At 43.7% G+C, this 19,336-nt stretch overlaps 1 protein-coding gene across 3 annotated transcripts in view; it reads right to left on the reverse strand.

Moving 5' to 3' along the window:
* CNTNAP5 (contactin associated protein family member 5) overlaps positions 1 to 19,336 on the reverse strand; it is a 424,927-nt gene that overhangs the window by 138,270 nt on the left and 267,321 nt on the right. The gene's annotated exons all lie outside the window — the stretch shown is intronic.

The raw sequence follows: 19,336 nt of genomic DNA on the forward strand, positions 1-19,336 counted from the left end.
GAGACCAGAGATAGCACCAAGCTAGAGTCAGGAGTCAAGAGTCAGGATCAGGCTGGGATCACAGACCAGAGATCAGGACGCAAAGTGAGGTCTGGAGTCACAAGTGGCCTGAAGTCTCTATCATTGCCCAGACAAGTTCCTGGGGCACCTTGCAGGGTTAAATAGCGTGGTTGGCCAATCAGAGGGACACAGGGTACTGTCATTCTGGCTCCCTTGGACAGTACTTCCTGCGGTGACTATTCTCCAAGGTGCTCCCTAGGTATAGCTGTGCCTGGCTTCCCACTCGCACTGTGGAAATATCGGCCATCCCAGACTTTGCAGGCCCAGGTTCTAGACCCCACATCCTCATATTATCCACCATCTTAAGGGGTGCTCTTCCTCTGAGTGGATGCTGGGTCTCATTTATCCAAGGGGTCTTGATGAAATCCTTTTACTAGAACAGAGGCATGAACATGGGCAATGGATTCCAAGGAGCATTCTTTAGGATCCTAGACCTCTCAATCAATGAGATAGTACAGTCTCCCCCTCTACAGTCTAGAGTCCAGGATAGCGTGGACTATATATTCCTCCTTCCCTTGGACCTGGACTGGTGAGGGTGGCTGTTGCGACCCACCAGGAAAGGGATCCTCTGGGTAGGGCTTCACGAGGGATATCCTGAAAACAGGATGTACCCTAAGAGATTGAGAGAGCTGCAATTTGAATGTGACGGGGTTGATTTGCTGACAAATCTGGAAGGGCCCACGGAACTGGTTGTCTAACTTGCAGGACAGCCTGTTTGTATGGAGGAGTTTTGCGGCAAGCCAGACAATTTGACCAACTATGATAGCTGGGGATTTCACGATAGCCGGGCAATTTTGCATATTGCTTGTTGTCTGTTTTTGCGCCTTCTAGGTGACCCTTAAGCTCCTCCTGGATATGGTGAATTTGTTGGATCCAGTCAGCAGCTGCTGGGTTTGGAGAGGCGACTAACAAGGACAGCTGAAAACCATAGTTTTCAAATAAGGGACTCTGCCCTATGGAGGCACGGTCAGTGTTATTGTATGAGAACTTGGCATAAGGAAGGAAGGATAACCAGTTATCTTAATGGTAACTGACAAAGCACCATAGGTATTGCTCTAACATTTGGTTCACCCTCTCCATCTGCCCATCTGTCTGGGGATGGAACATGGAGGAGGTAAAAGTACAAACATCCATTAGCAGGACCACTTCAAGGCAAAAGCTTGAGACAAACTGAAGGCCTTGGTTCAAGGTTACATGTTTCGAAGCCCATGAAGACAGACAAATGAACCACTAGGAGTCACACCATTGTGTCAGCAGAGGGCAGGTTATTACAGGGGACAAAGTGCACAATTTTGGTCAGTTGGTCTACAACCATAAAGACCACTGTGTGACCACCAGAGTCAGGGAGTTCCACTATGAAGTCCCTGGTGATTGAGATCCAGTGTCTAGGCTGGGTCTCCAGGGGTACTAGGGCATTGAGGGGCTTAGCACAGGACATCTTGGTGTGAGCACACTGGTCATAAGTGTTACCCTAGTCCAAGTTGTCCAGCCAAAGGAGTGTCATGGCAGAGAAGCAGCTCTTCTAGCCAGGGAGGGGCACTGGAATGTATATGCACCCATCAAGGTAAATGATCCCACCCTGTGTGGAGCATTGCATTTTGGTTCTGGCTCTCGCTTGCTCAGACTAAGTTAATGGGTCAACCTTCGAAGCAGATCAGATAAGATCAAGAAGGTCTTGGTTAATCTTAGCACTAAGGAAGTTGTGAGCTTTTAGGAGATAGGGTCATTCTTGGGTAGGGTCTTTGACCTCTCGGTAGTATTTCCCCTTTCAGGATAGGGTGTCTGCTTTCCTGTTCCTGGGCAACAGGTGATGACAAAATTCAATTGAGAGAAGGATAATGTCTTTGGTTCAAGGCTTGAACATTCCATAGATATTCAAGGTTCTTATAGTCATCAAAAGACTTGCACTGGGTATCGGGATCCCTTGAGCTTATGGCACCACTCTTTAAAGGCTGGTTCAATTGAAAGTATTTCCTTATGTATTATCTCATAATTCCATTTGGCAGTGGTGAATTTTTGGGAGTAGGCAGCACAGGGGTGCAACATCTGCTGTGGACCATGCCTCTGACAGAGTATGGACCCATTTCTATGGGGAAGTTGTAGTCCAAGTGTGGAGGTAGCATCTCTGCATTTTTCTTTTAAAAAATGTCCACATAATCCCAATACTTTTCATGGAATGGAGAATCAGACTTGGAAGTGACTCCTTCTGGCTAACCATCACCATCTGGAGTTCCCCCGCAGGTGTTCTCCCTTCTGATCAGTTGCAGAATCCCAGAACCAAAGAATTGAAGCTGGCTGCATGCAGGCAGACCCTTCAGCAGTATTCAGAAGGGAAGTTGATACTCTTTTCTTTCTAGGAGATGCAAGGGTCATGCTGCTCCAGCCAGAAGATGGAGAGAATTAGGGGTAAGTGTGGAGAATGGATCACACTGAAATGTAGCATTTCCCAATGACCCTGGATTATAGCCTCTAGGAATATGGTTTCCTGTGTTAGTAGCCCCGAGGACAGGAGGGACCCATTATTCATCTCTATGAGGACTGATATAGGCTTTAAACAGTGGGAGATTTGTAGAGCTTGAGTGGCTTTAGAATCTATAAAGTTATCAGTAGTCCTAAAGTTGATCAGGGCCCACTGGGAGGGAAACTGGTTTGGCCACATCCATGGTACATAACTTTATTCATACTTGGAAGTGTGGGGAGGACTTATTTGTCCTCGATCAGGTTTTTTCTTGAGGGTTGGGGGTAGTTACGGAATATAGTGCCCTAGTGGTGCACAGGTTGCCCCCCATATGGCCTGGGCTTGCTTGTTTCCCGATTCCTTGCAGGTCAAGGTTCACAACAGGTGATGGCATGTCCAGGTGCACGGTAATAAAAGCAGAGGTTATTGTGCTTTCACTGTTCCTTTTCTTCCAGGGTCAAGCAACAGTGGCCCAGATCAACTGCATCAGTTCATGGTTGGGCCCTGCGTTTTTTGGTGTAAAGAATGGGCAAAATGGTGGCAGGGTGCCCCTCCTCACATCCTTTTGCTCATGCATCCAGATGCTGATGCAGAGAGACAGGTCAATGAAAGCATCCCAGTGGGTTAAGTCTCAATGCAGGATAGCCCCTCCTTTACTTCCTCACTAAGTACACACCCAAAATGATGCATTTGGGCTACCTTGTTCCACTCAATGTCAGCTGCAGTTCAATGGAACCGCGCAGCATACAAGGCAGCTGGGCCTTTTCCTTGCTGGAACCTTTGTATGCAGCTTCTGCTAAGCAAGTGAGATGACGGTTGTCAATATTGCAGAAAATGCTTATAGGAAGGTGTTCCTGTCTGTTAACACTGGGCTGTCCTGCCCCAGCAAGGGAGAGGCCCAATTCAGCATTTCTCCAGCTAGCAAACTGATCACTCTGCCCTGGTCAATGGGGTATATTCAAAGGTGGAGCAGGAAAAGGAGACAGTACTGGTTCAGGAATCTCCTGACGTTCTGGCAGTTCCCATCACAACATTCAGGCATTGCAGGTCCCCTTCAGTGGGCAGTGGACCAACCTGTGCCCAGAGCACGGAATTCTCTTCTTGGGACTGTGCTAGCTGCAGTGTCTGGTTTTCTGCTAGGAGCTACGCCACGTGAGACCGCAGCAGATGGTTCTCAGTATGGAGTTGTGTGACCTGATCCTGAAGATCTGGTACCTCATGGGGTCTAGTGGGGGAGGGTATACCCGCCCTTTCCAAATCCCTTTTAAGGGGCTCCCACGGAGGAGGTCAGAAGTGAGTTTGGACAAATTGTAAAGGGCAGGGGCACAGGCAGTCTCTCCTAGTGGTCACAGTTGGGCTGTGAGTCCACATATCAGAGACGGTAGTTGGTGGACAGGGGCAGAGGAATCACTTGAGCCAGGTTCAGTAAGCAAGTGTCAGTGACTGGACATCAGAGGAAGTACTAGGCTAGAGTCAGGAAGCAAGGGTCAGGCTGGGATCAGACCACCAGAAAGGTTGCGGTTTGGAGTCACAGCAGGCCCAAAGTCTGTGTTGTTGCCCAGACAACTTCCTGTGGCACCCTCCAGGGTTAAATAGAGTGGTTGGTCAATCAGAGAGCTGCAAGGTTCTCTCATTCTGGGTCTCTTGGACGGTGGTTCCTATTTTCCACAGTACTCCGTAGGTGGGGCTAAGCATGGTTTCCTAGTGGCACGGTGCGAACATCAGCCATCCCCAGCTCTGCAGGCCTGAATTCTAGTCCCCACGGCCTCGGAGCCACCAAGTGAATCACCCCCACCGCTTTTCACGGTACATGGATATTTTTTTTCCTGGAAATCTCTCATTGGGCCTGTCCTTAGACTTCACTTCTTGCAAGGTCCGATGAAGCTACAGTTTGGGGTATCATCTTTCCAGGCAGTATATTGGTGGGAGTCAAACATGCACTGACTGTGATTCTCTGACTTCAGAGACAGTTGAAGGTGCTCAGCACCTTACTGGATTGAGTCCCTAATTAATATTCATTCTGCATTAAACACAGCTAAACTAGTCTCTTCCTGAGGTTTTTTGTGTGTCTGATGCATAGTAAATTGTGAGCGCCTAGAAGAGCTGCAATTGCCAGTCTCTAGCAATACATATGTATATATTAAATTAAAAAACCCAACAACCACAACCTGTTCCTCGTGAATTCACAGTCTTAAAGGCTACAGGGAGCTTTTCAATTACAGATACTGCTGACAAAGGCAACCAGGATGGGGTGCCGGGGGAGGAGGAAGATCGTAACAGGCGATTAAGTAGCCAGCCAAGCAGTCATGCTTTGATGAATTCATAAGGTTCCCAAATTGCAATTCATTTAGTGAATTTGCTGTCATCATCGATACAGAACAATTCATCTTGGCTCATTAGGGAACTCGTTGATTACATCCCCTGCTTTTTTATTTATTTAGTACAAAGGATGGTAAAAGGAGCACAGACATAAATTATTGTGTGTTGGCAGTGGACTGGTGCTTCTAGAAACCACTTTTCATCACTGGGTCTTTCCCTCCGCCCCCATATGTCACATTGCCTGGGGACCAGACACCTTATCTCTGAATTAGCAAGGAACAATGTGAAGTCCCGGCCATTAGTAATGTGGATCTGTTCACTACATGACACGTTTGCAACCATGATAGTTGATAACCATGGCCTAAAGAGGCAGACAGTGGGGCAGATTCTCAGCTGGCAAGAATCAGTTCAGCTATATTGGTTTCAATGGACCTATGCTGATTTACACCTGTTGAGAATCCATCCTAGCATGTCTTACCCTTGGCTATAACAGAGTTACAATGGTAAATAATTAGCAAGAGTTTGGGAAGAGATATACATCATCAAGCTTCAGGGAATAAGGCAGCCTCTAACTATCGGGGTGAGGAGGAAGCTATTTCTGTGGGCGGTTTATTCTATAGCAACTTACTGCACGGTTTTTTACACCCTTCTGTGACACAGCTGGCATAATGTTGGAGGAAAATGGACTAGATGAACTGTGGGTTTGATGTGGAATGGAAATTCCCTTGTTCTTATTGTCAGGGAACAAGAGGCAGGGGACACTGGCATGAAGCAGTGTCTAAAGGGACTCAGAAATCAAATATTTTTCGGAGACATTATCTTACCATTGTCATAAGAAACTAGAATGGTTGAATAGTAAAGAATTTTAAAAATTTTGTTTTGCCTTTCACTGTTTAGGCTGTTTTCTTCCCCCCTCCCCCATCTCTCTCATCCCGAATGATAAAAATACACTAGTCAGTTTCAGTTTGATTCCTTGTCATTCTCCAAGTTTTCACATAGTAGCACAACGCTTCAATGTTTAGATGTCAAGCCCTGATGAGAAACGTCTCTCTATTTTATTTTAATGTTTCAAGTGGAAATTTAAAAATTAATCACAAATGTTTCCATCGATACTGGGTTTTATAAAAATTTATGATCGCCACAGGGAAAAGGTAACCTGGAATTTAAATAAATAAGACTCTGGGTAATCAAATTTTGTGTCTGTTTAGCTCTGTAACACCAGCTGCACTATTTTATTTTAAAAGATGACATTACAGAGCCTGGGTAGTGACTCTGTAAAGACACGGTAAAGACAATTGCATAGGTAAGCACCTATGATGTGCTTGGATCAGAGATCAGGACATAGTGGGAAAGCACAAGGGCCATAGTTATGACAGCTCTGTGACAGAGGGAAAATTGGGAGGAAGGGAGGCAGAAGGGTTCCTGCATCTATAATGGGGACACTTATTGGCTGATATGGGTAGGAAGAAGTGTTGAAAAGGAGGCTAGTTCTTTTCTTAGGCTTGGGAAAGGTGTTTGATGCATTATGTATCAAAAAGGCGGAAAAAAGGGCACAACCCCCAGTTTTTGTCGTCATTTGCAGGTTACCTGTACACATTTTCTTGTGCCTATCTATGCTGATGTCTGCTTCACATTTTCTGTAGGCTCCATCTATCGCTTGTTTCAAACTAAAATTATGAAATTCCATTTTGCTGACCAGAGCCTTCATGCTTTAGGTTACACTAACCTGAGGACATCTGCATGGCCAAGAGAAAAGGGAAAGCTCTCTGTTCTCATTCTATTTATAGTCAGAAAAGCCTTGTGAAAGTAAAAAACAGATTAATAGTCAACTGGACAGAACAAGGCCTTGCAAGTCTTATCCATGTAAACTAAACAAATATTTTTGTGCCATTTTATGGTTCCTGCTGACCAGCCAAACTTCACTGATTTGAGACTCAACCATTTTGGGATCAGTGTAAAGGGATTACTGTAGTGGTCCTTGAAGTCTCCACTTCCCAAGAGTTAGTCATGCACTGGGTCTGTACCAAGAATAGAAAATAACTTTTGCTAACACTTGAATAGTTATCATAGCTGACATGTTAATGTTAACCACTGTTTGCACTAATGACACTTTTACTAAACTGAGTAGGACTATTCAGAATTTACTGAGAGTAGAACTGGTCAAAATATTTCAAAGAACAATTTGTCTCATGAAAAATCGCCATTTTATGAAAACATATTTTTGGTTGAAGATTGTCGACATTTTCTCAATTTTCAATTTTTGTGAAAAAATGATTTTTATTTTTTAAATGAATCAAAATGTGATCAACAATTTTATCAAAGTGCTTTTATCGAGATTTCATTTGGCTTTTAATAAAATATTCAAAAGCCAGTTTGATGAAATATTTCAGAGTAACAGCCGTGTTAGTCTGTATTCGCAAAAAGAAAAGGAGGATTTGTGGCACCTTAGAGACTAACCAATTTATTTGAGCATGAGCCACGAAAGCTCATGCTCAAATACATTGGTTAGTCTCTAAGGTGCCACAAGTACTCCTTTTCTTTTTGATGAAATAAATATTCTTTCAAACTGAAAAACACAATTGTGAAACATTTTTTGCAGGGGAAATGGATCTCTTTCGATTCCTTCCAAAAGAAAACAATTCAAAACTGTTTCTTCTTTTTATTTTTTGGAAAAAACAGGTTTTCATTTTTGACCATCCCAATTTTTTGGACCATCTCTGAGCTAAGGCTAAACCCTCCTCTGGTGTAAGTCAGATCTCTCCACTGGCCTCAGTGGCAGTGTACTGATTTACAGCCCTTGAGGATCTCAACATCATATTTGATCACATTTGTAATAAATCACTGTTTATTATTTTTTTCTTCCATTAGCTCTGTGAGATCTATGGGAAAGTGAGTTAGATGTTATTCTGCCTCACAGACCACACTTGATAACTGAATTCCATTTGTAGGGCCAAATTCTGCCGTAAGTCAAACCTGTGCATCTCTTTTAAAAGCAACAGGATTGTGAGTAACTGGGGGTGGGGGGGGGGCAGAATCTCAGCAGGCGTAAATGTGGGCAGAAACTGGGCTACCGAATCTTTATTACTGATATGATGCACTTGCCAGAAAGAGCCCATCTTGGCCTGCAGATCCACGGCTAGGTTAGCAGTTTGAAACTTATTTTCCTTGTACACAGAGAAACTTTGATTTTGTAACGATTTATAAGCACTAAACACAGAACTCCGTAATTCCACTTTTGCAGTCACTTCTCAGAGAAAGGCTGTGCTCGTTAAGGCAGTTTTTAAAAGATGCTGCAGTGTTTCACTGAGGCATTTAAAATGTTCCCAAATGTAATTACTGAAACTGACATCACTTGAGAGTTACAATCCTCACCCCATGAGGGACATGATTCCTAAGTACCATCTGGTTCTTTTCTGATTAGCTTCTTGGGGATAGGGTGAGCTGTCCTGTTGGAGTTCTTCATGCACACATCACTGACAGTTCAAAATGGTGCATTCCCCAACCCCTTTCCTCATTCTCTATGAAACACACATATTCATAAAGAGGTCAAGGCCAGAAGGGAGCACTGTGATACTCTAGTCTGACCTCCTGTTTAACACAGGTCATGGAACTAACCCAAATTTTACCTAAAGCAGATCTTTCAGAAAAATATCCAATCTTGATTTAAAAATGGTCAGTGATGGAGAATATACCACAACCCTTGGTAAATTGTTCCAAGGATAAGTTACCTTCATTCTCAAAAATGTATGCCTCATTTCCAGTCTGAATGTGTCTAGCTTCCACTTCCAGCCATTGGATCGTGTCATGCCTTTCTCTGCTAGACTGAAGAGCCCATTATTAAATATCAGTTCCCCAGTAGATATTTATAGACTAAGTCACCCCTTAAATTCTTTTATAAGCTAAATAGATTGAGTTCTTGGAGTCTATCACTAAGAGACGTGTTTTTATCATTCTCATGGTTCTTCTTTGAACCCTCTCCCATTTATCAACGTCTTTCTTGAATTGTGGGCACAGAACTGAACACAGTATTCCAGCAACAGTTGTGCCAGTGCCAAATATAAAGATAAAAGAACCTCTCTACTCCTACTTGAGATTCCTCTGTTTATGCATCCCAGGATTGCTTCAGCTCTTTTAGCCACTGCGTCGCAGTTGGAGCTCATGTTCAACGGATTATCTACCACAACCCCCATATCTTTTCCAGAGTCACAGTTTCCCAGGATAGAGTCCTCCATCGTGTAAGTAAGCTCAATAGATTGAGCTCTTTGAGTCTAATACCATAAGACACATTTTCCAGTCCTTAAATCATTCTTTGTGTACATTCTTTGTTCCTCAATATATACATTTACATTTAGCTGTATTAAAATAAAGTTTTACCAGTATACCAAGCAATCCACATTGCTCTGTGTCAGTCACCTGTCCTCTTCGTTATTTACCACTCTCCCAGTTGTTTTGTCATCTATAAACTTTCTCAGTGATGCTTGTATGTCTTCTTCCAGGTCAGAGAGAAAAAGGTTAAGAAGCGAAGGGCCAAGAACCGACCCCTGTGGGACCCCACCGGAAACACGCCCACTTGATGAAGGGTCCCCATGTTTCTCCTCCAGCTAAACTCACTTTTAAGATCATCAACTCTCTCTCTGACCAGGGCTCTCATTTTTTACAGCATTTTATCAGTTGATCATCATGTCCATTCTTACAGCTGCCAGCCTGTCTCCTCAGTCGAGGGAGGACTGAAACGACATTCAGAGTCCAGTTCAGACCCTTCTCCTCAGGGCTTCAGCTTTAATTCCTCCAAATAACACAAATTCAGCACATCAGTCAAGCCCCCATAATACAGGGTCTTTTGTAGGGGCCACTCTGTTCCCTACAGATTCCCACTCGACTAGTCACTTGCCCAACCCTGTCCCCCGAAGCCAATCTGTTTCCCATTGCTCTACCCAGGGTCTCCTGCAGGAGACTACCTGGATCATACTAGCTGTCTCCCCCCAACTGGGTTACTTGGTGGCTTTTATAATCAACTGATCACTAGCTGATCCGTCTCAGCTGAGAGGTAGCTGATCTTTAACAGGTGGGGCTGGGCCCAATTCCCCTTAAAGGGCTAGCCACCCTGTGACACCATCTCTTCCCTGCTTTCCCCTTTTCCCATCTTCCTGAGTGCTTAAGAAACAGCTTTTCAACTTTCCCACACAATTCCAAACTCTGTATCTCTCAGCCTCTGCAGCTGGAACCAATTCTACATTCTCTATGAAACCTGTCAGGCCTGGGAGTTAAATAAAAATGGGAACAATCTCAGCAGTCCAAGCGATGGCCCTGAGCCTGCAAACACCTACATACATGCTTCACTGTTCCTTTGTTATTATTTTTAAAAATATATTCAAGAACACAGGTATGGGGAGCAAGCTGGACTCCATTCTGGTTCTTCCGTTATCATCACCAGAGTTTTAAGCTAAGACCCAGATTCAGCAAAGCACTTACAATCAGTGCTCGGGCCGTTTATTTAAGTACATCAGAAGCAGGAAGCTTGCCAAACACTCAGTGGAGTCACTGGACGATCACAGTACTAAAGGAGCACTCCAGAAAGCGGAGAAGCTAAATGGATTCTTTGCATCATTCTTCAATGCAGAGAAAGTGAAGGAGGTTCCCACATCTGATCCATTCTTTTAGGTGACAAATCTGAGGAACTGTCCCAGATTGAGGTGTCAGTTGAGGCAGGTTTTGGAACAAATTGGTAAATTAAACCATAATAAGTCACCAGAACCAGATGGTATTCACCCAAGAGTTCTGAAGGAACTCGCAAATGGAACTGCAGAACTACTAATCTATCACTTAAATCAGCCTCTGTAACAGATGACTGGAGGATCAGCTAATGTAATGCCAATTTTTTAAAAAGGCTCCAGAGGTGATCCTGGCAATGACTGGCCAGCAAGCCTAGCTTCAGTACCAGACAAACTGGCTGAAACATTGGTAAAGAACAGAATTACCAAACACATAGATAAGTACAATATGTTGGGGAGTAGTCAACCTGGCTTTTCTAAAGGGAAATCGTACCTCACCTCTATTAGAATTTTTTGAGGGAATCAACAAGCAGGTGAACAAGGATGATCTAGTGAATATAGTGTACTTGAACTTTCATGAAAGCTTTGACAAGGTCCCTCACCAAGAGCTCTTAGGTAAAGTAAACAGTCATGGGATAAGAGGAAAGGTCCTCTCATGGATCAGTAACTGGTTAAACACAGGAAACAAAGGGCAGAAATAAATCACCGGTTTTTACAGTGGAGTGATGCAAATAGCAGGTCCTCCAAGTATCGGTACTGGGACCTATGCTGTTCAACATATTCATAAATGATCTGGGAAAAGGGGTAAACAGTGAGGTGGCAAAGTTTGCAGATGATACAAAATTACTCCAGATAAGTCCAAAGCTGACTGCGAAGATTTACAAAGGGATTTCACAAAACTAGTGAGTGGGCAACAAAATCGCCGATGAAATTCAATATTGATAAACATGAAATCATGAGCACTGGAAAACATAATTCCAACTATTCATACAACATGATGGAGGTCTAATTAGCTATTACCACTCAAGAAAGAGATCTTGGAGTCATCATGGATAGCTCTCTGAAAACATATGCTCAGTGTGCACCAGCAACAGCCAAAAAAGCTAACAAAATGCTAGGAAACATTAGAAAAGGGAAAGATAAAACAGAAAATATCATAATGGTACTTCATGTATCTCTGATTCGCCCACATATTGAATCCTGCATGCAGTTCTGGCCTCCTCATCTCCCAGAAAGATATATTAGAATAGAAAGAGTGCAGAGGAAGGCAACAAAAATGATTACGGGTATGGAACAGCTTCCATATGAGGAAAAACTAAAAGACTGGGACTATTCAGATTAGAAAAGAGACAACTAAGGGCAGGGGAGAGATATGATACAGTTCTATAAAATCACGAGTGGTGTGGAAAAAATGAGTAAGGAATTGCTCTTTACCCTTTCACATAACGCAAAAACCAAGGGCCATCCAATGAAATGTTTAAATCAAACCTTAAACAGCAGGTTTAAAACAAACCAAAGGAAGTACTTCTTCACACAAGGCACAGTCAATCTGTGGAATTACTTGCCATGAGATGTTTTGAAGGCCAAAAGTATAACTGGGTTCAAAAACAGAATGAGAAGTTCATGGATGTTATTAATCAAGATGGTCAGGGACAAAACCCCATGTTCTGGGTGTCCCCAAATCACTGACTAGATGCTGGGACTGGATTCATGGTCCATTTTGGTCAACTTCACAGTCATAGGATTTTAAAAATAATAAATTTCATGATTTCAGCTATTTAAGGCTGACATTTCACAGTGTTGTAATTGTAGGGGTCCTGACCCATAAAGGAGTTTTGTGTGTGTGTGTGTGTGTGTGTGTGTGTGTGTGTGTGTGTGTGTGTGTGTGTGTGTGTGTGTGTGTGTGTGTGTGTAGGGGGGGCGTGGATCGTCGTAAGATTATTGTGGGGGGGGTTGCGGTACTGCTACCCTTTCTCCTGCGCTGCTGCTGGTGGGGGGCTGCCTTCAGAGCTGGGCAACCGGAGAGTAGCGGCTGCTGGCCGGGAGCCCAGGGCTGAAGGCAGAGCCGCCGCCAGCAGCAGTATGGATGGCATGGTATGGTGTGGTAAGCCGCCACCCTTAGTTCTGCGCTGGCGGGGCGCTGTCTTCAGAGCTGGGCGCTCGGCCAACAGCTGCCGCTCTCCAGCCACCCAGCTCTGAAGGCAGCAGTGCAGAGTACGGGGGCAATACCACGACCCCCCTAAGGTAACCCTGTGATCCCCCTGCAACTCCCTTTTGGGCTGGTCTCCCCTGTGAAATCTGTACAGTCTAGGGTAAAAGCACACAAAAGACCAGATTTCACAGTTTGTGACGCGTTTCTCATGACCCTGAATTTGGGTAGGGCCCTAACGATAAGGGATGGATCACTTGATAGTTTCCCTGTTCTGTTCATTCCCTCTGAAGCTTCTGGCACTAGCCACTGACAGAAGACAGGATACTGGGCTAGATGGACTATTGCTCTGACTCATTATGGCCGTTCTTATGTTTCAAAGATGTTAAGGCCATCAGGGCACATTGTGAACATCTAGTCTGACCTCCTGCATAACACGGGCCACAGAGGTGCATTATAAGATTCCTGTAACACCCCATAACGTCTGATAAAATTGGCACCTATCTAATAGGCTTATCACATCTTAAATAAACAGGTCTGACAGTGGATTAGCTCTCTCTTTCGTTTGGCCCTGTATACCTTGATTCAGTAGAGCAGTTAAGCCTGGCTTAACTGTAAATCCCTTAGTAAATCCATCACTATTCAGCATAACCCTTAACCACATGCTTAATCTTAAGTTAGCAACTCTGGTGATGATAATGTATAAAAGCCAGAATAGAGCTTACTCTTTCATAACTGTGTTTTCCTTACATATAATGTAGAACATAATAAAAAAGATAAGCACATATATGTTTGCAGGCTTGGGGGCAAATTTTTCATTGTACCCATTTTTATTAGGCTTCTTTGGCTACATGCATAATGCAAACCGATGAGTGACGGCAGACACAGTGCCACAAACTTCAGCTTGCAATGTGAGCCTTTACCCAGGGCTCCGGGTAAGCTTGGACATCTCCCTCTGAACCTCACACCACCATGTGTTTCCTTATGTTTTAAGTTGCGTGAGCTAGATTAAAACTAGCGGGAGTATAGATACCTATGTGAGCTGCAATCCCACCTCTCACTGCAGCATAGGGATAGCCTCAATCTGATAGCCTGCAAGTTTACTGAAATTTACTTCCAACTCATCTTGCCCCCACCCTCAGTTCAACTTCAATTTCTGTATTATCTTTCACTGAACACAGAGATACCCTTTCATTACTGGCATCCTTAGTAGCTGGCTTTGTCTGGCCTAAGCACCTGCCAGCTTTTCTCCAAACTCCTAGTTGAAATAATTCCCCAACCATGTTCATTTCTGTGCCAGCAGTCTATTTCCACTTTGATTAAAGGGGACTCCACCTCTTCTTTATAGGCTCTGCCTTTCCCAGTTATTCCCACTGTGATTAGTGTGCTTAAAGTCCTTAACCCTGCATGTTGAACTAAACTCATTGCAGAGAAAGCTACCGTAGAGACTCTGGACTTTGGCCATTTTTCTAGTAAACTAAGCTAAGCTTCCAGGATTTATCTCCGACAGCTCTTTAAATCATTTATACCAATATGAACAACAAACACTGGCTCCTCATCAGTACTCATTAAGAGATCCTTATGATCTTATCAGATCCCCCTTATGAGATCCACCACCTTTTTAGAGCTGACAACACATAAATCATTCAAAAAATTCATTCACTTAAAAAATCAGTTTTCCAAGATTTATTTCCCAATGAATTTATAATTACTTTGGGAACTGACCACAAACAGTTCATTGCAAATATTCAGTAGCTTATATTTAAAATATGAGCTGCGTAGATTACTTTTGATTGGTCACATATCTCATGGTATTGCTGTTCTCTGATTGCATGAGTGATTTTACTAAAATCAGGCAGAAGCAACTCAGAATCACTTTATGGTGATGTAGCAGATAAAAGGATTAAGGAAATCTAGAGAACATTAAACCTTGTTTTTAATGGAATGCACAGGTATTACCAAACAGTGGCTGGATGAGATGGTAACTGATACACGGCAAATGTGCATGCATGCAAAATGCTAGTTGAGTTTGGTGTGGACAGATCCTTTCTGGCTCATTTAATTGCCTTTCTGCTTTCTGATTCTTTGAAAAAAGGACTTTTGAAAAAATAACCTGTATCACAAGATGGAAGTTGGGTCTGATGATTGGAGCAGTCAACTGGGCATCAAAACCCTGGGTTCTATTTCCAGTTCTGCCATTAACTCCAGCAGCAGCCTTGGAAAAGTCAATTCTCCTTAATACTTAGCCCTACCACAAAAGGGTGCTGTTAAGTACTCTTACTAAAGTGCTTTGAGATCCCAAGATGAAGATTCAAGATCATTATTTTACCCAGTTCATACATACATCTGGCCCAACAGATCTGCTCTATATTTACTTGGCATATTCAATCCGATCAAGCCAAACCACAGAGTTCTGATCAACAATGTTCAAGGCATGAAGACTTCCAGGAAGCGGAGTCATTTTGCAGTCCTCAACAATGTGCGTGATGGTTTGGGGCTGCCCACATTGACATAGCGAACCGTCTTTAAAACACCACCGAAATTCTGCTGCAGCACAAGTTTCGTGTCTGATACAAAACTGATTGAGAAGGCTCCATTGCCTTTGGGGTGAATCAAACCCAGGTTGATGCTGAGTGTGCTCTGAGACAAGATAATTATTTGTCATTTTCTCTGTGGACCATGAAGGTCCCCATGTGTCCTCTACCATAAATCCCTCACCTGGTAAACTTATCCACAATGGGTGCTGTGAGGGCAGACGACCTTGTGGTGGATTAAACAAGTCTTTAGTTAATGGCAGAGGTGGCATATCATGCAATTTCATCACAGGATTTGCTCTCATAGGCTCAGAACTATGAGTGTTTGATCAAACATCCTTGTAAGCAACAACAAATAAAGCAATATGCATCAGGGATGTTCCTTCTCTCCTTGCTTTAACAGCAGAAGGATTAATGCAGGCAATAAATTATGGGAATGATTGTACTATAAGGGTGAGGGTAACAATTGTCATGTTAAATGCCAAAAACTGAAATCTCCACTGCTGAAAACTGGCTTTGACAGCTCTGCTGTTGACGGACTAATATAGACTCTGCTGTGATATGCCTGGATGACAGATGGCTTATTGTCCCTTTTTAAAATACATATTTATTGATCTTATAAGGAATGTGTTATTTCCACAGACAGCTGAAAATTAATCTAACCACAATGTCATCTTAATGGCCAATCACAAAGGATCTTTTTATTATCCTGAGGGATAGAGTGACTAGATGTCCCGATTTTATAGCGACAGTCCCAATATTTGAGGCTTTTTCTTATATAGGCGCCTATTCCCCCCCTCCCCACACACCCATACTATGTCCCGATTTTTCATACTTACTATCTAGTCACCCTTCTCAGGGATCACAAAATTTCCCTAGAATTCAAACCAGGCCTCTGGCTGGGGTGGGGGGGTCACTTCAACCAATTCTGTTTGGTCCCTGCCCCACTGAGGTTTGGGTCAAGGCTGCTTGTCAGTCTCTTGAATGCAGAGCTACTGCACCCCGCACTAGACCCAGGATCACATGTGGGTCTCCTTGACAGACAGGATGAAAGAACAAGGAATGCCTAACGTGCTCCTGACAGGAGCAATCCTGGAGGATGAAGGCAAAGAAGGAGCTGGAAGAGGAGAAAAGGAGAATGAAAAAAGACGACCTGAGGACCGCTGAAGCAGGATATAGGATTGTCATGATAAAGCAAAGCACATGTGCCTTGCTCTTGGGAGCACTGAAATGTAGCTGCTCGGAGATCAACACAGAGAGAGGGATGTGGACGTGAATTGGGGGAGCACATTTGTTTCAAAGGCGGTCAGGCCAGACAAAGGCAGACCTGAAAAGTGTGGAGTCTATCCCCTACTTGCTCCAGCTTGGAACACCAGGAACAAATTCCAGAGCAGAAAATCCATTGTGCTATTGAAGAGAGAAAGAAAGATAAAGAAAACAAAGAAATGAATTATTGTTTGTTTGCTTGTTTTTTTGAAAAAAGAAAAGGAGTACTTGTGGCACCTTAGAGACTAACCAATTTATTTGAGCATAAGCTTTCGTGAGCTACAGCTCACTTCATCGAATGCATACTGTGGAAAGTGTAGAAGATCTTTTTATATACACACAAAGCATGAAAAAATACCTCCTCCCACCCCACTCTCCTGCTGGTAATAGCTTATCTAAAGTGATCACTCTCCTTACAATGTGTATGATAATCAAGTTGGGCCATTTCAGCACAAATCCAGGTTTTCTCACCCCCCTCCCACCCACACACAAACCCACTCTCCTGCTGGCAATAGCTTATCTAAAGTGACCACTCTCCTTACAATGTGTATGATAACCAAGGTGGGCCATTGATTATCATACACATTGTAAGGAGAGTGGTCACTTTAGATAAGCTATTACCAGCAGGAGAGTGGGTTTGTGTGTGTGGGGGCGGGGGGGGTGAGAAAACCTGGATTTGTGCTGGAAATGGCCCAACTTGATTATCATACACATTGTAAGGAGAGTGATCACTTTAGATAAGCTATTACCAGCAGGAGAGTGGGGTGGGAGGAGGTATTTTTTCATGCTTTGTGTGTATATAAAAAGATCTTCTACACTTTCCACAGTATGCATTCGATGAAGTGAGCTGTAGCTCACGAAAGCTCATGCTCAAATAAATTGGTTAGTCTCTAAGGTGCAACAAGTACTCCTTTTCTTTTTGCGAATACAGACTAACACGGCTTTTACTCTGAAACCTGTTTTTTTGAAGACACAAAAGAAAAGGCCCTACATGCACATTCTGCAGATATCTGTGCTGAAGGGGAGTGCAGATAAGATGTTTACAACAGGCTCAGCAGACAGAAAGACAATTCATATTCACATATGGAAAAGATGCTATGAGAGGAGCTTATGCAAGAAAGAGTAGGCTTGATATGACTACTGAGCACATGCATGGCTGAGTCATAAACCTCCAATACAGATGTCCAAATACTTTGGGAAGCATCTATCCTGGGAGTGCACTGATAGTGACAACATTATGTAGTGGTTAGTGCAGGAAACTGGCCATTCAGTAGTCCTGGATGCTACCCTACCTGACTTACTGCTAGAAGCCAATTCGTTACCCTCTCCAAACCTCATTTGACCAATCCATAAAATGGGTATAGTACTTCTCTACTTTACAGAGGTTTTATGGGACAATGGGCCAGGCCCTCAGCTGGTTTTAAATGGTGCAGCTCCACGGAAGCTGAGGATATGGCTCAATGTACATGAAACACTTTAGGAATCTCAGATCAGAAGCGTTCTGTGCAGTAACAGTGAGAGTTGTCCTGGTTTGCCTCCAGATCATCCATCTTTTAGGTAGCTGTCCTGGGATACTAAAAGTCCTGGGTTTTGCCAGTCATGTTCCCATAGGATCCCTCAGCCCCTGGTGGCTGTCCTGAGGGGAGCTGCATGGTGGAAGCACCTGCCCAGAGGCAGATCTGGCTCTGGAGTGTCTGGGAGTCACTGGGAGGGACGTCTCAGGAGCAGCAAGCAGGATGGGGGAGCTGGGGGATGGCACGCCCAGTCACCTCTGTGCAGTTACTGGCTACAGGGGTCACCACCAGGCGGGAGCCGGGGGCAGTCGGCCAGCACAGTGTCCTGCTTGGCAAGGTCAAAGCCCAGGGCAGCCCCAAGAGCAGGAACCCCCTGAGCTGGTACCATGTTCTAGGAGTGGGGTGGAAAAACAGTGCACTGGGTGTGGGGTGGGCAGGTGGTATATGGGTTGTACGTGGTGGGATATGAGGTCCAGCAAGATGACCCATTTTTTGTGCCTCAGAGTTGGCAACCCTGAGTGGCATTATTATTAAGAGTCTCCTTTCAAGGCTCAAGGGCTCACTTATGCTACGCCTGCACTGAATTGAGAGCTCTAGGACATTTCCAGTCTTATAGGGGTCATCCTCTGGCAGCCAGAAAGGCCACTGAGGCATGTTCAAGATGCACAGAAAGGCATGTGCAAGATTCATCACATACCAAAGCAAATATCAAGAGTTAAATTAAATTCTTTTAATTACCTTCCCCCAAAGCGTTTGGACATATGGACAACTCCAGATCTTGGAGAATTTAGCCATTTCAGACATTCTCGTCATCTTTTATACCAATGTTCAGTGCTCTGCTGAAAGGCTAATAAAGCCAAGAAAGGATAGACTTTCTGAAAGCTATAATATAGCTCTTAGCCTTAAAATCACAGAAATACAGAAGTGGGAGATGAGAGTCTAAGGAGGTAACAGAACCTACTGGAATAAGGGTCACTAAGCATTTAACAGAGCTGTAACCTTTTGGAACCTTAGACTATGTTATGTGACTCAGGCCAAATAATAAAGATTGGGCTCTTGCCACCACTCCTGCATGGCACACCCTTATTCCACAAGAAACGGATCATGTTGGAGATAGGTTAGTGTGGCATTTACACAAAAACTCATAATACAAAGTCCTTGGGTCTTGGAATCAGACCTCTCACCACAAAGTAAGAAAGGCTTTTACTCTGCTCTCATTCTCCAAGACCACACCCCTGCACACTGGGTTTTGTTAGAGTGACCTCTCACCCAGGGAATATTTAGTACAGTTCTTTTGCCCTCTTGTTACACAATAAGGTGAAATAGAATTAATTACTTCTATACTCAAAACTTAAAGGAAAATTAACCAAAACAATCAAAATTTTCATGGCAGAGAGGTGGATAATAAAAATGCAAATGAAGCATGGCCTAGTCTGTATTCTCCCCTGACACCAACAAGGGAGGTAAAAAGCTTTATCCCTCAA

Source organism: Chelonia mydas, chromosome 11 (assembly GCF_015237465.2).
Source record: "Chelonia mydas isolate rCheMyd1 chromosome 11, rCheMyd1.pri.v2, whole genome shotgun sequence".
Classification (NCBI taxonomy): Eukaryota; Metazoa; Chordata; order Testudines; family Cheloniidae; genus Chelonia; species Chelonia mydas.